At 36.8% G+C, this 22,569-nt stretch overlaps 1 protein-coding gene across 5 annotated transcripts in view; it reads left to right on the top strand.

Annotated features, from left to right (window-relative positions):
* Window positions 1-22,569, top strand: part of DENND1A (DENN domain containing 1A) — a 197,937-nt gene that overhangs the window by 126,888 nt on the left and 48,480 nt on the right. The window lies entirely within an intron of this gene.

A 22,569-nucleotide genomic window follows, 5' to 3' on the forward strand; every position in this document is an offset into this window, starting at 1 on the left:
CTTATGGAAAGGTATGGGTATTGCTTGTTTTTGAAGACAGTTAAGTTAGAAGAGAGATTATTAAAAAGTGTGAATTAATGATCATAGGAGACTAGTGCCACATTGACCGTTTGGTCTCACTACAAAACCTGGATATTCATTGTATTATTTTTAAAGGTAGCAAAAGATAATGTATGTCCCAGAAATATGGGGGATGAAAAGTACTAACTGCAACAGAATATTTCCAAATATTCCATGCTCCTGTTTCTGAAGCAGTGCAAACTAACACATGTGCAAGTAAAATGCAGTGATAAATTTCAATGTGGTGTTCACAAGCTCATTTGAGCTACTGTTGTTTAGACTATAGCTGCTTAACAAGATGATCTCTGTAGAGGACAAAATGTACTTTTGTCTTAATACCTTCATCTCTCATCTGCAAGCGTTTGGAGGCGGAACAGAAAATTGATGGTAGTGATGGAGAGCTTGAATACCACTGGGAGATGCTAAGCTGAGTTCCGAGTGTAAGTTGGTAGGCTAAATGAATGGAGTGAGAAGGCAGGCTTACTGCTTGAGAAAAGGTGTATTTTGCATTCTCCTGCTCTGTGAAGATTAATGAAGTGAGCTGGCATGCAGACAAGTAATACATCTAACTTTGATCATGATGTTAAAGACCAGGAGTTGGGTTACGGGCCTAGTGTTTCTTGAGGCTGAGGATGTTGCCTTAACTAAAGTCTCTTCAGTACTATAGTTTGTCTTACTTGTTATTTTTAAAGCCATAAGGGAAAAGTAGCTCAGTCTGAATTTTAAACAGTCCAGTTATCGCCATCAAATAAGTATTATTCCAACAATTTATATTCAGGGTTCAGAAAAGGACTTTTGAAGTTCAGCATGAGTCCTTCCACATTTTACATGTATTGTGAGTGTGGAAAAAAAAATGGTATTGACTTGTTGTCGTAGTTAGGCCCCCCCTTACTAATAAAACCATGACATTTGTGTATATGTAGGTGTAAGTATTGGGCCTTTAAAGCATCTAAGGTGAAATAGTGGGAGGTATTTAAGATGTTGTCCATATAAATAACAAAAATGAAACCAGCAAGGCACTCTGGCTGTAAGCCTCCTTTATCCATGTCAGGGAGACACTGACTTCCCTCCATCCATGCAGGCTTCCTTGTTCTCCGATGTTCCTCACAGTAGTTGCCAGGCAACTCTGGGAATATTAGTATAATCTTTGCCTGGATGTGTGTGTGAGATTAACTAGTTAAGGGATTTATGAAGAAAAATAAAAATTTAAATTGCATTTCTGGAAATACCATCTGGTATTTTGAAGGCTGAATGTTAAAGATGAACATTTGAAATCAGTTGAAAATGGCATACCCCTAGAAAGTGCAATTTCGAGGGACAGCTAACCTAAGGAAGTGGCAGAAATTGTATGAAGATTTAGATAAAGAAAATTTATAAGTGTTTCATGTGCTGACAGGTCACACAACTACTTTATATTTCACTTCATTTTAGAATATGCCAACAGTAACCACAATTACTGAGAGACTCTTGTTACTGTTAGGAACATAGAACTTAAAAATTAGTTCAAAAGCCTTGGCAAACCTGATCTTAAGAAGATGCAACAAAACTCCAAACAGTAGTGTGTCATGAGTAAAACAATTAGGAAATGTACTTGCTAAGTTCACAAAATAAAATGGTATTGTAATTTAATAACAGAGCATAGTAACTGGCAATTAGTAAGGCATCTTGCAGTTTAAAGCCCTGCCTTTGTGTGTTGTGCTGTACTTTGAATGCTACACTTGAAATAGTTTTCGTTGCTCTCACTTAATTCCATCTTCCGCACACCAATTATGTTCATTGTAATTTCCTGTCAGATGATGAGCTCAGTTTACTGAGTTTGTGGATTATGTAGTAAAAGATGTTCAAAATGGTCATGATGCACATCTTCTCGTGTAAATACAGAATAATGGGAGTTTCTTGTTGAATACTGGAAGAATATTGAAGTATGTGCAGCAACTCTTTCACTGCTCTCTATTGCTGTATCAGAATCCACAAAGACCACAGTGGATGTCATAATTTGCTTTACAATTTTAATGTCTGTTTGGAAAAAAATACTTTGAAACTGTTACTGGCGTAACAGTTGCAAATAAAAAGCAAATGGATGAAATAACTTCTAGGAAAATAACATATTTTCATATACTTCCATTGTGGTTTTTTCTTTTGTCATCTTCATATGTCGTTGTAAATATTGGGCATAAGCCATACTGAACACGGTGCATTTGATGTGTCACAACTCAAGAAATCTGACTGTTCGTTTGAAATCCTTTATAATTAGGAAATAAATTCAAAGAAGGAGTAGTTTTGCCTCCTTTCATAGTTCTTGTCTCGTAAGACAATTTAATTTCAATAGACCATCTCATCTGGTGTGAGTTGACTTTTTGGGATAAATGGTGTGAAGCTATTTATCATTATTCTGTGTGGGCACAGTATGTGTCACAGAGCAGGCTTTAAATTCACATTGTACATAAGAGCTCTTACTCTGTTCAGAAGCTTTCACTCTAAAGATACGAGGTTATATAATGTATATATGAAGCGGTACGTGGACAATGAATGAGTTACTGTTGCTGTAAACTTTCTGAGGCCTTCAGTAACTACAACTTCTGCATGAAAAAATCATACCCAGCTAGTACAATCGGCAAATCTGATCATCAGATTTATGTAGCAAAATAACTGATGGAGTTATGTTTCCTACTGTGTATATGTTTTCTGTAGTTGTGTTAAGCCAGATGTTAAGTATTGAAGAATTGTTACATGTGGTGTTCTTACAGTCTCCACAAACCTCTGTTGCTACAGAGAAAACACATTGGAAGCAGTGCATTTGCCAGACCGCACTGGGGCAGATTGTTGTCTTTATGAACATTACTTAATTTTCTAACAGGGGCACCAATGTGAGCATTTTGTTCACTTGAATTACTTTATTCCACATTCCTGATTTTTTTTGCTGTTTGCAGAGGGAATGCTTTTATTATCTTCTAAATATTTAATTCAGAGGTCATCTTCAACAGAAACAGCTGTACAATTACTATGTGTGTGTAGTGGTGGTTTGGAGTACTTAACAGTTGTGTGTATCTTGCTGATGGAGGGGGAGAGGAGACACATTTCTGCAGCAAAGATGTTGGCCGTGCACTTTCTTCTGCTGACACCTAGTGGTTACAGACAACATGCGAGTCGTTTTCTTTCAGAATCTTTGTTAAGAAACAAACATCCTAACATCTGTGAATAAAGGTAAGCTTACAGCGTAGGCTGACTGAAAGCAGTAGCATGTAGGGTGTGATAGCACACGATGTGTCGGGGTTAGGTTTGGGATGCCAGTACGACTGGCCTAAGCCATCTGGATGCTTTTTCACCCTCCTTGGGTATGATGGTTCAGCAGCAGGCTCCAAGTTTGACGTACAGTCTTCTCAAACGACAAGCTTTCAGTCTGTTCACTGGATATGTGGTTACTCCAGTGAGCTTTGCAAAGGGAGTTGTGTATGCTTAATCCAACATTTTCTAGCTGGACAGATTTGAAGAGCTTGTTTACTTGCACTTTGCTTTAAAATCTGTATATTCTTAAAAACTATTTCTGTTTCCATGTCTTGGTTCCTTTTGTCTGTATGTCGTTGCTGTAAATACACCGTATGGTGAAAATTTTTGCACTTATTTTGCTTTTGCAGTGCTGCTGCTGTTTGTATGGATAATTAAGGGAAGTAATTTTAACATTCATAACCCAAATAGATATCACTATGCAAGTGCACCTGCAGGTAGTTTTCTGTTTAACTTTACTCTTTTGCACTGATGACTTCTTATGCTGGCACTGTAAAATTTGGTGTCTCTTTCACAACGCTGTATACTGAGGTGAGAGGTATCTGCAATGCAGCGTGAGCTGAAGTAGCCTGTTTGATTTCTGAGGCACCGCTGAAGAGACATATCTGTGCATCAGATTCCAGTGTTTGAATTTGAATCAAGATGTCCTTGTTTGCTTTTAAAAGGCTGATTCACTCGTTACGGAGTTACTAATGGAGTTGTTAGGGTGATGCATTCTGTATTCTTTGTGAAATGGTTTCTGTGTATTGTCGTATTGTCTAAATCTAGACCTTTCTCTCATTTATAAAATCCACATAAATCTGATTTTGGTATGCTAGATATTAATAATTTCCATATTTTATACTGGATTTATACAGCTGCAACACCTTTAAGTATTTCCTGAGGAGGCAAAACGATTAATACAGTTTCATTACTTGTAGCGGGAACCATATTCCTTGTTACTTGGGTCATACTGTCTTCTTGAGGTCTGCCCAGCAAAAATCTTTCATTGCCTTTTTCTCCTTGAGAGGCCCTTCTCTGTGTCTGTGAAGGAATTGGAATGAAGTAATAACAGTGCTGTGATCTGTCCAGTGGTAAGGGAGTATTGCTGATACCAAATTTTGCACTGTTTCTAACGAAAGTAAGGCTCAAAATAGTGCGGAGGAAGAGGACAAAGGGAGCTGTGATGGTATTGAAAGTGTAATTAAATTGTTTGTGAAGACATTATGAAATATATGTAAAAATGAAAAAAATACAGAAAGATATTACTTTATTTTTAGCATCTTATTATTGCTCCATACTTTGAGTGATTTTTAATTTTATTTTTAATTTAAATTTGCTTTCAGCTCTGAAAAGGCATGGCCACTGTTTGCAGATTCTTTGAAAATAGTGTTGTTCTGTTTTGTGATGTCTCCCACGAGAACGAAACTGTCTGCCTCCATCTCAAACTTGAGGAAATACATTGTAGTTTAAAACATCCTGTTTTACAATTACATTTAGAACATATGGAATGGTAGCTGGGAGCTTACTGAGGCTTTGAGAAGCTAATAATGAAACATAACCATTTTAAGTAACTACTGGTACTGCAGAGATTCTGACAGTGCACGGTACTTCTAGTAAACTTGTATTATGTACCATTATCATCTTGTAAAAGTTTCTACATAACCTACATCTTTCAGATTGACCTAGGATCGTGTGACTTGAATGCGTTGGGAATTACTGGTAATAAATGAATCTCTTCAACGAAGCATCAATTAATTTATTTTATGTCTTCATGGTTAGTTATTCAATCTTATTCAGGTTTTTTAGCCTGAACAACCGTTAGTTGTATAACTGGATAATTTCTGATTAACTTTAATTGTTCTGAATTGATGTGCTTTAAATTTAACCTAAATATTATTTATATGCATCCATTTAAGAGTAAACAGAACATCCTGGAGGCAGAGTCAATGTACTTTTCTACTTCCACATTTTTTGTGTGCTTTCATTGGTGGAGTTACTTTATTTACCTAATAAAGTAAGCTAATTTATGAAGTGGACAACAATGTGTTTAAGACATTACAAAACATTTTCTAATCTTAATATGAAAGTACTTATTGCAACTCATACATGTATTTTATATTCCAGTTTTCAGCTTCTTTAGCTGAACTGCCCCAGATGTATGTCTATATGGTTTTATGTATGTGTCCCTGCCTTAGTTCTGTTGTTCTGTTAAAGCCTGCTAGTTTATATTTGTGTTCTAAATAAAGAAGACAGCATACTACCATTTTTATTACAACTGTAATAAAAAGTTTCTGTTAATATGATGTAATTTGAGCAACAATGGAGGAAAAAAGCCATTATGAATAGGACAAAAGAAAAGGTTAAGTTTTGCTTTTCAACGTAACATTCAATTCAACATAAGAAAATAGTGTAAAAAGCCTTTTCAGTTTGTGGTTGCTGCGTATCCATACCTTCTGGGGACACTGGTACTGACCACTGCACTCGCCTTTGGGGTTAGCTGGCCATGGAGTCCTTCAGCGTCTGCAGGGAACGCAGCCCACCTGGTCCCGCTTCCGTCAGGTACCAACTGCAGCACACACGCAGTCTGAAAGAAGGAAGCATGAGGATGCTCTCCAGTTCTTTTTTCTGACATCGTATTGATGTAAAGATCCTGCAATGCAATATGCTTAAGATGTGTTGCTGCCATACATATAGTTAGCAGATAATATTTTTTATTTCATGCCTGTTATGAATTTTTTCATCTGAATCTGGGCTGCTGTATTATCAATATCATGGTATGGATATTTCCATACGCTTGATCATGCTATGCTGCTGAGATACTGCATAACTGAACTCTAGAAACCTTAATGTTTCTCAATGAATTTATTCTGGATTTAAAGCTTGGGTCATGGGATCATTTTCAAATGAGATGTAAAAGTTCCTCAGAATTTTTAGGAGGTGAGGTGCAACTTAGCAGTTCAAAGGCATTTTTAAAAGGCGTGCACCTGTGTTCTGGACAGGACACAGCTTGACAAGCATCCATTAAAAATGGATGTTGTAGTTTCCTGTATTTCTTGTAACCTCTTACTAGAGAATCTGCCTTAACAACTGTTACTGTTCTTGGTATCAATACATTGGTCCAGCCATTGAATTGCTCTCTTATTTTTACAAAAGTAAATATTTTTTTACAAAACCACTTGCACAGCTGCAGTTTCCTACTATCCCAGGACAGTGTGTCTAACATCTCATCAATCTTGGTAGAGTTGTTCCTCATGTGAGCTCTGAATGGGTTCCTGTTATCCAGGGTACTGTAGCTAACTGTAATGAACTAAAGTATTGATGTTGCTCTGGCACCGTGTATTTGCTGGCCAAGAACTGTATGCGCTTTATAAAAAAGCTGTTGTTCTTTACCTCTGTTTAAATTCATGGCCAAGGAAAGTAAGTTTATGATTAGTCCCAGAGATATTTAGGTCTTCTACAACAGTGGGAGTTTCATTGTTTTAAGAGAACAGTTTACTTACCCATTTTAGGTTTTATACCACTAAGGATTTTTGCTTTACAGATTCCTTAAATAATACCGTGATACCAGTAACACAAACTGATATGTTTCTCAGGAAGACACTAAAGCAGAAGAGTGATGGCATGACATAAGGCCACTGTATTAATTATTTTATAATCATTCCCTTGCCCAGATTGACACTATGAATTCCTTTAACAATTCCAGATCCATGAAATCTGAGTGGGACAGAAGTCAGAAAAGAAAAGTAGATGGTGTGTGGTGCAGAGTGAAAAAAAAAAGCAAGCGCCAGATGAGTCCAAAAGGAAATTTTGTTGGAATATGTGTAGTAGCATAAAAAAGTGCACATTACGTACTGGTGCATAATTCATTTTGAAAAGGCTTTGTAGCATTCAGTGCTTTATCCGCTATGAAGTATGATTGTTGCCATGGTGAATTATTTTTCTAAGTTATTCAATGAAAGAGTAAATAGTTATTTCCAACTCCCAGTAATTGCCACATCCCAGTTACTTCCTCTACATAGCCATCTTTAGCATAGCTTTTTTTTTTTTTCCATGTGTATATTTTAAAGGTATACATTGTATACAGAGTAGATCCTTCCTTTTCACCAGAGCTGTCTTGATAGGTCAGGGTTTTAAGAGTGATTGTCCATATATAGAAAAAATGAAGAAGGAAGATCACGAATTCTTGTATTACATGTGTACAAACTTGATTAAAACCCCCTCAAAACTCTAGGGGAAAGAGTGAGCAGAAGCGTATAAACTGGAGCTTTCTGTTTCATTTTCCATTTTGTTGTGGTCCTTTTGCAGTTTGTGCCCATGTATATTTAACAGGAATTTTCTCCCACCCATCTTTACTGTGCAGGTGCTGTTCACTCTCAAATCTACGCCTGTGCAGAGAGTCTAGTAGTGCCTAAATGATGGTAATTTCTGAATCTCATCCTAGTGACTTTACTAACAGATGGAAGTAGACAATAACAGTGACATTAATTATGACAGTGTTTAAAACCTGAGGTTTGTATGGCAAAAATGGAGATAAATTGAATTTCTGTATGTTCTGGAACTGAAACTTAAGACTTTTTTTCCTAGAGTGAAGATTTTGTGTTCTGTAGCATTTTGAAGATCCTAGTTTTCGGCAATCTCACTTAGAAGCTACCTACCTATTGTTATGTTTTACCATTTATGGGAAATGTTCTAGAAGACATACTACCCAAAATTCGAAGTCCCCGACTGATAAAGATCTACTGGGGCAAGACAGTTTTGTTTGTTTTCTGTGTTGTTTTTGTTTTCATTTCAATCCTATTGCTGTGTTTTATCTCTGAGTGTTACTGTTGCTATAGACAACTCTGAGCTTTTGTTGTTTTAAAGTGTAAAAATGGCTCTTTTTCCAACAAACATTTACTGTTCTTCAGAATGTATTTAATATTCTACATCTAAGTCTGTTGAGATATACATATGTTAATGAAACTGAAAAGACGTTCTCTATAATCTCTTAAAGCAATCTGTTTTGCAGTAAATAGAACTGTTTTGTAATTTACAAACTGTTGTAAGATACTGTGTTGTGTAATTCTGTATGCTATGCTAGGGGCAGAAAACTAAGATGCTGAAGGAAAGGTAATAAAAAAATAAAATTTGAGAAAGTTAGCATGACCTTCTGCTGAATATGGCATCTCTGCCGTAAAAGATGCAGTCAGACTTTCCGTCTATCTTATGTGTTAAAGCCAAAAAGCAACAACAGCAAAAAAAACCCAACCCAAACCAACCAACCAAAGCTTCCCCTCAACCCCTAAAGCAGCACGGGAATGGTTGTAGAAACATTGCCCAAAGTAAGGGGTTGTGTGCTCTGCATCTTGTAACGCGCTACCAGCAGTGACAGATGAAATGATACATTCCTTTGAGTGTGGTTTTCAGAATGCTGATGTTCACAGGACTACTCTTGAGATTTTTAATATTTAGCTGTTTCATGCTGATGTTTAATTTCTTGTGGTATCTTAGTTTGTTGGAACCTGTGAGCAAGCTGAAGAGAGGTGTCTGTGTGTGATGGTGTAAGTAACCCTGCAGCCTCCATAGACGTGGTGCGTTCAGCCATCAGACGGGACAGGGTCACTCTTGCGTCTCTTCTGCGTTGGGGCTGCAGAAATAAAAGCAGCTTTGTTCAAAAGCCTCTAAATCTTCCTATTACCAGGGAAGCTTGTACAGTGAGGAGCAGCTCTGCGATACTTCAGCTTTACTGTGGAAGGACTTGTACATTCAACTGATAAATTACTCATCTGTGCCTTTCACACCTGATTCTCTGGGTTTTGTGCTATTTTATATGCTTGGGTTTTTTTCTTCTCAATTTGTTTCAAGCCTTTGTTTGTGTGTTTTAGACTGACTTTTGCTTGTGTTTTTATTGTGTTTTCTTTTGGTACTTTACCTATAATTGAGAGTGCACAGCCTCAGCAAGCAATGAGGCAGTGTGCAAATGCCGCCATGCAGGAAAAGTTGAAGATATTTCCTGAACTAATAAAGCGCAGGGGACTTAGAGTAGAACAATGAAGCAAGTAAACAAACACCAAGCATAAAATAACATGGCCATTGAATTCAGCTTCTGTGTAAGGCACTCAGTGACTGTGTGTTTTTTAAATGAGCTGTGAATAAGTTGTATTTGGTATTAGGCAAAAAACCACACACACATGTCCCTCCCTCCAAAAAAAAAAAGCCCCACAAAAAACAAACGCAAAACGAACAAACTAAAAACCATGCTAAAAAAAAACCACCCCAAAAGACCATTCAGGCAGATAAGGAAAGAGTGAGTTTTACTTTCTTGCCAGTATGAGCAGCTGTGCAGTCGAACAGAAAGTATTACTTCCCTTGAAAGAAGATGGTAGAACAGATTTTGGTATTTGGATTTCGTCAGCAAGCGGACTTGATGAAATAATGATAAAAATTAGAATATCTAACCAGGTTAGGAACAACCTAATAAAGCTTCATAGTAGAGAATCACGTTGCTCTGGTCTTTCACCGTGCACGTTACAGATAGTGTGTGAAGTGGAGCATACAATTGGCACTCTTACAGTACAAAAAGAGTAAAGTGAAAGGCCGTATATCGAAATTATTTGTAATGATTTGCACAGATAGCTGATAGAGCTCATATAACGAAAGTCTAAAATGCTATAGGCTTAAAGACAGAATGAGACATTTGTATGCATGACATAATTGACAGCTCAGTTTGATTGCTTTCCATGGCAGACAGCGTAGAGACCTGCTATCGTTCAGAGTTGTGCTTTTCTTCAGAATCGCACTGAGAGATTCTGATACTGCCCTGGGGCTTAGCAAAATCACATGTGGATGTAGCTTCAGCAGCGTGCTTGCTGTCAGCCTGATACGGCGGTCCTGGGGAGGGCCGGTGCTGCTCGCCGGGGTGTTCAGCTTGTCCTTGTTACTGGCTTGAGGCTTCTGGAGGGGGCTGAGCCCCTTGTCTGGTTTGGCTCTTGCGTATCATCAGAGAACTGGGCAACTTTTTTTCACAAATATGTTGATTTTTGGTATGGACAGAGGATTAGTGGAAGATAAATTCTGACTCACAACCAAAATTTAGCCAGGCAAAAATTAATTTAGCACTGAGGACCACCTTTTTGTTCTTTCTTCTATTTTCAGGGTCACAAAAATGTGAACTCTGCAGAGGGCTGATAAATTCATTGTTCCTGAAAAAACACACTACTTCAGTCTAGTAAAACATCAAATGAAAAGATTCTGTCTTTTCTTGTCTTTTTCTAATTTAATTCATTGTTTTCTGTTCCTTTCATTCACTGAGGAGCAGCTTTTGGCAATGACAGATATTCTATTGTGACTGAAATATGCATTTTGTAAGTCACAACTTTACTTGGTATTTAAATAAACTGTGTATGTACAGCGTGCAAGATTTATGCGGAACACAGCTGGAGGTATTCTGCGCAGAATTCCTATGGTTTAAAATGTCTCTTTCAAGTTTGAAAATGTGTTGTGAAGTAGATACCGTTATGATAATTGGAAGTTCAGCTTCTCTGTCTTGCTCTATTATTTTTTTTATGAATACAATTAACACATCATACACACTTCACCTGGTCTCTCCTCATTTACCTCTGACACTTCCTTGATATTATTTAGACACATGTGATGTCTTTGCTTTGAACTCCATAGTTGGTGTACTCACTAGATTTTTTTTTTTTTTTTTTAAATAAACATTTTTCTCGTTTAGAGATATACAATTAGTTTGCATTGTTAGAGAAAAGTATACACATTTATGTCAATTTAAGTCTTTTACTTATTTGTTAGATGATCAGGACAAATTGCATAAAGATTGTAGAGAAAAATGTGATTACTCTCAAATCAAAATACCTGCTGAGAAGGTGCAGGGGCAGCGCATTTTGTTGTCGTTCTCACAAGGGAACAGTACAGAGAAGATATGCAAACAGCTATCTAGAGAAATTTTTAAAAATAATATGAATAATACATTTAATTTGAAATTGTTATATTTTCTTTAAGGTAGCATAAACATGAACTAAATTATTTGTTTGAATTAAGCTTTATTCTGTCAGATTCAGCAGCAATGCTTTTATTTCTGAAAACAAAAAACAGACAGTAAGTTTGTTTTTAAAATAAAACCAAATTCTTAAACTGGACTTAATAAAATACCATTGGCATAGTTTTTATCTCTTAACCCAACACATTCCATGCATTATTTATGTAACGTATATATAACTATTAGCAACATAACACCAATATTCTCCAGAAGACAACTAGAAATTATCTTGAAATAGTTTTTATAATTTTGGAAAAAAAAAGAAAATCTCTTTGACAGATCACATTTTACTCATACAACAGGAGAAAAGAATATGAAAATATAATAATACTATATCTAATTTGTGGAAATCAGGTTTGTAGGTTTTTTTTGTTTTTTTTTTTCTATTTTATTTTAGTTTTAGGAACACTCCTAAAGCTTGGAGGTTTAATAAAGAATAAATCCAAAACCCAGTTTAAGCTTGATCCTAATGATAAAGCAGGAAATTATTCTGGATAATTTCATTAATTTTAGCTGTAGTTTGGAGTTATCTGAGGCTGTGTTCCTGTTCACTGTCCATTCCTGTGATAGCTTTTTTCCATAATATTTTCAGTAATATTTCATTACTGAAGATCTCTGATATTTGTAAATTAGTTTATTACAGGAGAAAGGTGTCATTACTGAACAGGAATTAGTTTTCTTTATTTTAAAATTGAATTGATCAGCTCCAGGCTTTTCACGTTCAAGACTCCAAGGTTTTCATATGAAAGTTAAGAGCTGTTTAGAAAAAAAAAAATTGAAAGTAAGCTGTGCCCTTGAATGAATTTTATGTAAAGCGTGATTTTTATTCTTACGAAAGGTTTGTCTCTGAGCTCTCATGCATTGCAGAGAGTCTTCCTTGTTTCCTGCAGCACCAAACAGTTATGAAGTGGAAATCCACACCGTGTGAAGGGTTCTGAAACGTCCCCAACAAAGGAAGTTTGGTTGTGACAAAATACAAAAATGAGGTGTGTTTGGTTGCTTCACCGTAGCCATCACCATGGAGAGCCATTGTTCTCCAGCTGCATCCTTGCTGGGTTGCTTAGGGAAGGGCATGATGCAGAAACCATTCGAACGGGCCGTTTGCAAAGGAGACCTGTATCGTAGGAATGCAAAAGGAAATCGGTGTTTTCTTTTGAGATACCTTTGACTTGGATTTCCAGTTTTCACAATGCACATTTAAAATTATTTCTATATAAAACTACTTGGAAGAGTGTATTTTTTTTTTTTTAATGAAATCATTCTGTAATAAAATATTTCAAGTACTGGCTAAGCTGTAAAGCTTAGGGCTGATAAACAAAGCATCTGAAGCCAAATGGCCCCTTAGCTAACCCCAATTAAAATAAAGATTTCATTGCGCTCTGTCCTGACAGAGAGGGAACATATTGTTGCCTTTAAGGGAGTTTGGTTTAGTTAATGAAAGAATTTATTTCATTTTTTCAAATACAGAACCTAATTAAATAAGTTTCAACTTGACTTGTAGTTGAGGACGTTTTAACTCCTTAAAGGTTACTTTTGTGTCCAAGTGTAGCTCTCTTTTTTAATAATTTCTGATGCAGTATTTAGTTTTGTGATGTATATAATAAGAATTTTTATAGCAGATCTCGTGTAACTATATGCCTGTTTTATTTATACATACATAAACGTTGATTCTAAAAGTGTAAAACTTGTTATTGGTGTTACTCTCTTCAAGCATCCTACTTGGCACTAAGTGTTACTGAGCGATAGTAACTTATACTGGGTTCTTAAAAGTAACGTGGAAGTGAAGGTGGCGAGGTTTTGCTCTGAATGCACTTTAAGAGCTGTGGATGATCTATGTACGTTCCTTACTCCTGGTGTTCAATGAAAAGAAAGATATATCAAAGAGTTTATTTTTGGTGAAGCTCTCCAAGCAGCAGTTCAAATCTGTATCTCTAGAACATTTTTTCTTAGAGAGGATTAACGGTGAAAATGAAAGCAATTTGTAGGGATTAGAAATGTGATTAGTTTGCCTTTCTTGAGGATCCCTCTGTACTTGTATAGGTAAAGTTCATCCTCCAGTTGTCAACTAAGAATTTATTACATATTCTCCACAAAGAATATATGGAAAATAAAGAATATTTTTATTTAAAGATGTGTTCTTCTTACTTACAAGAACATTTATACTTAACACTTGAAGGCACTCAAGGGATGGGAATGCTGTCACTTATCTTAGTTTCTTGCCTAAAATTTAAAAAATGTTAAATGGCTACTGTGTCTCTGGCAATAAAATCATGTCAGATGAGTTATTCGCTGTTGAATTGTAGTTGATACTGTTGTTTGGCTGTGTTGTTTATACTTTGTCAATGTAGTAACTGTAATTAAAAGCACCTAACCGGTATTATTCAGAAAATGGTGGGTTCTTTTAAATGTCTTGTTACAGAAGCTGAATCTAGTCAAGGAAGCTTATGCTTAAGGTAAATAATTTTAGTTGTAACAGGTATGTAAATATATGCCCTAAACATACCTATGAAACTATAAATACATATTGGTTTGGAGCAGTGGCTTTCCAATTAATAGGGAGGACTTCTTGATCAAAGTTTTAGAAACATACATATGTTGCATCCCCACATTTGGGGATTTTAAGCTCATGTTTGTAATATGTGTTCTCTTCCAAATGTCGCTTAATCATGCATGCTCCTTGCATTCCAGCTCTCTTAAAATGAGTTTCCAGGGTGAGCAAAGAAGCTGTCTCCCATAAAGGGCTACCAGTTTCCCTGAGTCGAAGTAATTCCCAAGGCTTTTGACTACTTTTGCTTCAGGTCTGTGTGATGACAGATTTGATTGTTACCTTCAACTGTGGATGTAAATGATAGTCTAAGAACTTCTACCTGTGTGAGGAAATAAATTATTTACAGATAAGTCACAAAATACTTAATTATTTGGGAGGGGCTTGCAGGGGCCTTTTAGTTGACAAAGAGTATTCTTTGATGTGGGCGCGAACATGAATAAACTAAAGACCAAGATGGCACTGGAGCCCTAAAAATTTCTTTCTTACTTGGCATATGTTACAGGTCTTGGGATAACTGAAACGCAGTGCTGTTCTTTTCTGTGGATATTTTTGGATCATTACAATTAAGATGTGCTGCTGAAATCTCAAGAGTAGTTGCCAAACATAACCAAAAGTTAAGCATCACATCTAGCCAGAGTTCTAGATATCCTCGCTCTGCCCTTAAGCTACATTTCCCATCCATTATCTTGTCAAAGCTTATTGTACTCATTTTTAATTAAATTTTAATAGCAATTTTACAGTCATAACTGACATGAAAGTTTTCCAAAGACTATTATACCCACAGGATATTTCCCTTACATGTTTTTCTTGTTTCTTGTTTTTCATCTTGTCCAAATTCTGTCCTTTGGAGAGCATGAAACAGAAAATGGAGAAAAAGGTGTAGTGACTTGACTGACAAGTATCAGTTTAGAACCAGAAGTAATCAGTTGCATTTTGTATTCTTTGGGAAACTTGATTCTAATAGTCATATAAGTCTTAAAAACTGATACATTTCATAAGGATTTTATTTAATTTTACTTACGCTTGGTGTATATATACACTGAGTATTCTACACTTAGGTTTCAACATACAGATGCTGAATCTGAAAATACAAAAACTACTTTTGCAATGCTGCAACCTGCAGTTCCTGCTTTTCTGACTTTAAGAGCATTGTATGCACAAATGTTACGCACAGCTTTTTCTTTGATGTCGCAGAGTCTGAAAAGTCACTTTTTATGCTGGGAAAAAAAAAAAATTTAAAGTCATGTTGGATCATCAGTCCTTATTGCTGTGTAGGAAGCCCTGTAATATTAATTGGTTGTCAAATCCCTAAGAAATAATGGACTAACGTGCCTGATCATAGCACCCTGATCAGAAGCTGAAGTTTGCTGATGTCCCCAGCCTCTCCATTTAACGCAATTACAGATCTGCATTCAGGACATCTGAGTGGATTGCATTTCATTAATATGATTTGAGCAGACAATACTAAGTTGCTGTTGGGCCCACTCTGACAGCTAATTACGGAAATGAAGTGTGTACATGGCTAAGAAACAATGGAGCACTTGTCAGGAACATTAAAACAATGCAGAAATAGTGCCAAATCCTAGAATCACTCCTCTGAACAGCTTTTCTTCTCTCTGCAGACCAACCTTGGCATATATATGATTGTGGTGGTGAGTCAGAAACTGTTGACTAAAATGCAATATAGTTCTGTTTTGACCTTTCCTCTGTTTGATTCAGACACTTGTATGGACTTACCCTTCTTGCTTACAGTCATCATTTTTGCACGTTTTCCCCTGTAAAATGTCTAATCTGGTTATTTGAATACTGGAGAGGCTGTGCATGTCAGGCAATTTTGTAGCATTATTTACAGGAAAAGATCTCCCCAGCAATTTGAAGTAGGAGATAGGGAGTGACTTCTTGTTGCATCTTCCAGTAGAAAAAAAAAAAAAAAAAACAAAAAAAAAACAAAACAGGAGCAGTGAAGTGAAGTTTGTAGCAGCAAAGGTTCGAAATGAATGAGAAGGAGCTTTTCTTTGTAGAATAGGTAGTTATCCTGCCAAGCACTTTACCGGATGATACGGAGGCAGTTTCTCCTTGGTTTGGGAGGAGATTGGAGAGGTACTTGGGAGAGGCCACTGTTTGGGTTTGTTTAATACACAAGCAACCACAGACTCAGAAAACGTCTTGAGATGAGATCTCGACCTGATAGAGTCTGATGGGAGTCTTATTCAGGCTTTCTACCTTCCTGATCTTTCCTGAACATCTGGTTATGACTACGTTGGAGACAGAACACCAGGCAGATGGACTTTTCGTGTGATCAGTTATGGCCTGTATTTTCTAAAACTGTGGTTTTCAACTATTCTCTTGAAATTTATTTTTTTTCTTTATCCTGTATTTGGGTATCAACCACTGGGAATGAGATGTTGCTAGAGAATTCCGTAACTTGTTGTAAAGTAAGAAAGAAAAAGCAGTAACTTGTTTCAGGTGCTGAGTGGACAAAGCTCTCCCATCTCATCTCCATTTCAGGCATTTTGAGGTATTTTGGTAACAGTTGTCTTGCAGAAGAGATGATGTTTCTCTTTAAGAAATTGTGCGACACCTTCGGTGTTGAGTGCTTTCTATGCCCATCTGAAAACTTCTTGTGCACATGTTATGCTAGAGTAGAAGCTAAAGGTACAGTGTGTTCAGTACTGGGGAAGGGGGCTTATCTCAAGGCTTTTGTAAAAACCTGTATTACCCAGTGCGGTTTTGTCTTTATGGTGTATCTGCAATTATTAAAAATAGTATGGTGCTGACTACAAAGCATTTTTATCATCCAATTCAACTGACTTCTGTATCGTTGTAAGAGAAGGTGCTAGTTATTGTTGGAGAATTTTTTCTTTTGGTGTTAAAAGGAGTCTTGGATTACCAGAGTAGTTTATCTTGATGTGTGCATCCATATCCCTGATTATAATGAGAGCCAGCGCCACTCTGAGCAGCTCGCGTTGTTTAATCTGTGCGTCTCCAAGTCCACAGGTAGCATGGAGACAGGGGAGTTTGTATTAAAACACTTGAGCCTTTAGTACCTCAGTGGTACTTATTCATCTTTTTGGTTTGGCAAGGCATTTTTCTTTTTAATCCTTAAACATTTCAGTTAGTAAACAGAAACAGAGGAAACTGAGGTGTTTGGTTTTTTGTTTTTTTTTAATTCCAGTGACAATAAGGATCAGCTAAATATGCTGATTTAACCAGCAATCTGGTGACCTATACAAAATTGCAGTTTAGTTTCTTGGTCAGTATGAAACTGCACCTTTTAAAATGTACCACTTTTAATGATAACTCCAGAGTTCTTACTCGCTTAAGAGATTTTGCTTTAATGTTAATTTATGAGTAATTCAAGGATCTACCACAAGCCATACCATCAGGCATTAAAATCATTGCAGTAGAAAGATATTCTATTTCTTGTTGAATTTGAATGGAATCTAAATGTTTTTTTTTATTCAAATCTGCTGCTTCAGTTGGGGAAAAGAAGGACAGTGGCAGATTGCCAGTAAATGGTCTCTTCTGCCTGATCAACTCAAAAATTCATGTTGAGGTGCGGGAATATTTTGCCATCCTTGCAATTCATTTTACAAAAGAAGTTCCAGACTGAGCTCTCCTTTCATGCATTCTCTCTCCATGGAAATTATGTCCTTTTTCTCATTTCAAATTAGGTGAGTACAATGAAATCCTTATTTTACATATTTATTAACAAGGCTTTCATCCCTGTGGTATTGTAACTGTCCTCACTACTTTATGCAAAGAAATTACAAGGAGAACTCGCAAGCCTTTAGGAGGTATAGATGATCACTCTTTTTCAAGCATTGTTGCTCATATCTGTCATCGTCTTGCGTGTTGCTTCACTAGCCGTTATTTACTGGGCTTCCTTTCCGTACACTGATGATGGCATTGATTTTTTTTTTGTTTTTTTTTTTTAATTCTGAAATAAATCACATCATAGACCTCACATCAAGTTCAGATCTCTTTGGATATCCATTGTTAGGAAATTGGTAAGTGAAGAAATTATGTTAAGTCTGCTGTCCGGCATGCGGAGGGTTAAGGGAATCTTTAGCCTCACCAAAAAGTATTTGGTCAGGTACTCAGGTGCTGGAAATTTTCTTAGCAACATCAGTCACCTAGGAACATGATCATCTGCTGTTCTGGGGTAGAGATTACAGAGCTTAATGATTAGCTACTATAAGCTGCAGCTGATGCCAGACTCTACCCCCTTTACACCTAATTAGCCTCATTAATGAGCTCTTCTGCTCTCGCAGAGAGGGCTTCCTCCTTGGAATAGGAGGCAAAAATACTTCACCCAGGTAGATGTGCTGAAACCTTTAATTATTGCCCACACCTGCAAAGCCTTGTGTCTCTGACAGCAATATTGCTGAGCTGAAATTGTGCTTATTTACAGTGACCACAGTACAAACTGTTAACTCTTTAGTACCTTAGGAATTGTTTGTAAGCTTTGAAAGTATTTATATAGGGTATAAACATAAGCATTCAAAAAATTTTACAGTTAATGAAGTTGGGTATGCTGGGTATGAGGTTTTTTGTATGTGACAAAATGTTTTTAAAAGTTTCTGAGCATTTTGTTTAACCCTGCAAAATCAGTTTAAATTGCTGTTGAATGTCAAATACAGCACTACCAGAACTAAGAATACTGTTAGGCAAGTTTCATTCTTTAAAGGAGCAAGTTCTGTGTCTGGAGCAATGTAATTTTGTACTACTAAAATTAAAATTCAGAAAAATATGCATGTAGTAATCAATGTAACAGACAATAACTAAGCTGATGAAGTGTTCTGGTGTGGTTCTTAGCTGTAGCAATTATTGGTAAACATCTACTACATTCTACTGTTTAAATTTCTTTAAATTTGATAACATTGTGTTTGTTTTATTGTTTATTTGTTTTAATGTTAAAATAGCTATGTAACATTTTTGCATGTGCGTTTGGGTCAAAGCGATTAAGCCCATGTAGAGCAAATGTGTACGTACATTTGTCAAATTAGCTCCAAAGGCAGCTCAAGGCAGTGCTGATGCTAGTTTTTAATAGGGAAAGTTCAAAATGCTAATTTCTCAGTGCAGATACTTCATTGGTTATTTAGTGACTTTTTCCACAGTAGCCAGCTTTCTTGAATTTTCAGCAGGAAATGCCTGCTGTGAAAATATCCAGCATCCCTGATGTAGGCACTCTGCAGAAAGCGTGTAATCCAGTCCTATGGAGTAGTCAACCTCCTTGAAGATGGAGCGGGCAGGTGGCGAGTACTTGCTTTTACTGTTGTTTCATGCTTATTCACCTGGCTTTCTTGGCTTCTGACCCATCATTGCATCAGGTGAAGCAATCACAGAGAAAATATTGGGCTATAGGATGCTCAGAGTCTGCAGGCAACTCTAATCACAAGTTGTGGTTCTCTCTGTGGGAGTTTGAGCCAAGGAATTTATTTTTCCTGGAAATTAATCTCCTAAAATAAATTGAAGATCATGTGCCTCCTGCAAAGTATGTTACAGTGCCTGTGTGGAGTGATAGGGTTTTTCAACCAAAGTTGTGGGATTCTTACATTATAGTCAACTTTGTTTCCCTTGAAGATGTTCTTAGCAGAATACTGAGCTACTTCGAACTAAAGCATTAAAGTTAAAAGGACTTTGGAACAGAAAACATGTATTCTACCGTACAGTTGAAAGAATATTAAGAAGCTGAAAATAGAGTCTCAGAGCTGTGAGGTCACTGTAATAATAGACATAATTATTAACAGTTCTTACTAATGTATACAGCAAAGTTTGTTTTACCTTAATTAAAACAGCATCAGTCCTCACCAGCCAAGATGTAATGATGCACCATGTGAATCACAGAATTTCATGTGCATTTTTCCATTAAGACAATTTGAATTGAATGCCAAAATAAAGTATCAAAATTAGTGATTTTTCAAATATTTGGATCATGTTTTGTCAATTATTAGTGCTCCTTATAACTATTACATAAATGAGATTGAAGTTTGTGGAGTTTTCAGATTGAAATCTTGACGGCTTTAGTTCTGTTTCCTAGGTGAGGAAGCCTGAGGTTCCAGGGCAGATGAGGAGGACTTTTACAAGATAAAAATTATCATTGAGGGCATGTGGGTCTGGAGGGGAGCAGAGCTGGCATTTTTGGCCCGGCAAATATCTGCCCATCTGCTCTCTGTCAGAATATGTTAGAAGTGCATCTGGATCCGTGCCCCAGAGTTCCAGCTCGGAGCGGGTCGTGTGCTTGTCGCCACGACAACTCAAGGAACTGCGTAAACTGCTGTGCTCCGAGCCAGATGCTTCTCTGCACATGTTGTCTAATTAGATGGCATTTCTCCCCCCTCACAAAAGAGTTCAGAAATGTTGCATGGTTTCCGTGTCAGAAATGTGTAGCTGATATAATGGGAGCTGGGAGGAGCCAGGCGGCCAAACACTGAATAATTACACTTGCTACAAAGCTCGGCTTTGCTGGGCGTGAGCTGCAGGTTTGCAGGAGTGCAGAACAAATTCCCTTTGGTTGCTTCGTCGTGGATTGAGCAAAACCTGTGGGGGAAGTGGTGAAAGGAAAAACCTGCTTTTTTTTTTTTTTTTTTTTTTTCATCCTCACACTGGTTGCAACTTTCTCTTTATGACTATATCAGGGAGACTGAGACAGATTACATATCTTACAATAAATGCTTGCAAGACACAGGGTTCTCAGTCTTTCAGAGACAGGTTTTCTTTTTTCTCTTTTTTTTTTTTTTTTTTTTTTTTTAATTTAAGGCTTTGAATGAAAACTGAGAAGTGAGGTGTTGTAGAAGAAAGTCTAGGAAAATAAGATCAAACCTAACTTATAAAAAACGGTATTTTCTAATATGGCAGGATCTTCAGCCTATTGTGAGATGGGGGAAAGGGCTTCATTTAGTACCAATGATTGAGGAGCTCTGTTAAAAGTAATTGAAAAGTAGCACAGTTTTTGTGGTTCTATTAAGTTGGCTTCTCTGTCTTGCTTTCTCATGTGGTAAAATGTGAGGCTGTTTCTGACAAACACAATGAATAAATGGTAAGGGGAGAATGAAGAGTGCTCATTTATTTTAAAAAGGAAATACTTTACTTTGCTTTTTTCCACCTGTGAGGAGAAGCATCTTGAGCGGCTGTGGGCTTGGTTTCTTAGTTCTTTCCCAGCAGTTGTTTGAGCAGACATAGAATATACTGATGCTCCGTAACGAGCAGTATAGAGGCAAGTGTCTGGTGTGGCAGGTTCCAGTTGTTCCCAGGAATGGGTGCTGTTGCGTCTTTAAGAGTCTAGTGACATAAGTTACTGATTTATAATCCCACACACATGATAAATAACCATAGCAAGCGTATGTGCCTGTGCATTTATGTATTCATCATTGACCAATTTGGTTTCCCCAGAGACCATTACATGAGTCAAACAGAAAGGAATGAAACCTTTTCCCAGTGTTCCCAATCCAGTCCCTTTGATTACCTCTCTCAGGGGACACGATAAATTCCTTCTCTAAAGTGACTTCTTTTCTAGCTGTTTTTTCGTGGCAATAGTTGAGGCTTCCACACCGAATTATCAAGTGGCATAACATGATAACAAATCCTCAGTGGGTTCTATTATAGTAATAGCATTTACTTTGCAGACGTTATATGAAGGAGGTGGCATTGCTTACCGTGTTATCTTGTGCATTAGTGTATCTGCCAGAGACTAGATGTCTCTAACTCAGGGAAAAATTAAAGTTCAGTTCCATTATATCCATTTTATTTATAGAGACGGGATTTTTGTTACTTAGCTAAGAGAGTGGGATTGTATGACCTACCTTGTGATTAATGTTTCTCTCATGTTGCTTTAGTGAAGTTAAAACCAGTTTATTCTCCTTCTGCATCTGTATTAGCATCTAAATATTACATTAAAGTTTTTCCACCTTGAAATTAGCTGGTTTATTCCATGTAGTTTTGGGGATCGTGATACAAAGGGGTTGTATACATCTCGCACAGAAACATCTTTTCAACACATTTACGTGGGTGAATCCTGGAAGCTTCGTTGGTTTGGAAGAGTTCTGGCTTTTACATGTATCTGAGAAATCAAAAGAAAGCAAAATATTAACATATGTGACCTCTAGGGATATTGGTCACTTCTGAATCTTGACCAATCATTTATTGTTTCTGTAGAGATTTTTTTCCTAGTTTGACAACATATTTTCTATTCTATTGAGTTTTAATAAATGAAACAAAAAAAAAGCTTGTAATTTATCTCCTAGGAAATACTTTGTGTAGATTGTGTTTCCAATAAAGAATTGCACTGTAATTTTTCTCCATTTTTGTATTGTCACTAATGTTCCACAATAGTTAAAATAGAAAAGGGCCCTTTTATTATAGGGAACCTGAATTGTTAGCTGCTTTGCATGCAGAACGTACCGGCTTCGATGGAGTGTTGCTCATGGAATGATTGCAGAACTAGGCCCTGAAATTACCTTGCCTGCTAATGATAAAATCGCATGCAGGCCACAGGGGTTTTTGTGGAATAAATATAAGAGTGGAACAATATACGGTACACATTATACCAGTAATTTAAAGCATATTCAGGACAAAGAGAGAGTTCCTGGTGCAGGCAGCATCATAGAGATTTGCTGTATCTGATAAAGATTAGGTTTCTCAGCTCATAATACCA

This window comes from Chlamydotis macqueenii, chromosome 20, assembly GCF_036417535.1.
Source record: "Chlamydotis macqueenii isolate bChlMac1 chromosome 20, bChlMac1.mat, whole genome shotgun sequence".
NCBI lineage: Eukaryota > Metazoa > Chordata > Aves > Otidiformes > Otididae > Chlamydotis > Chlamydotis macqueenii.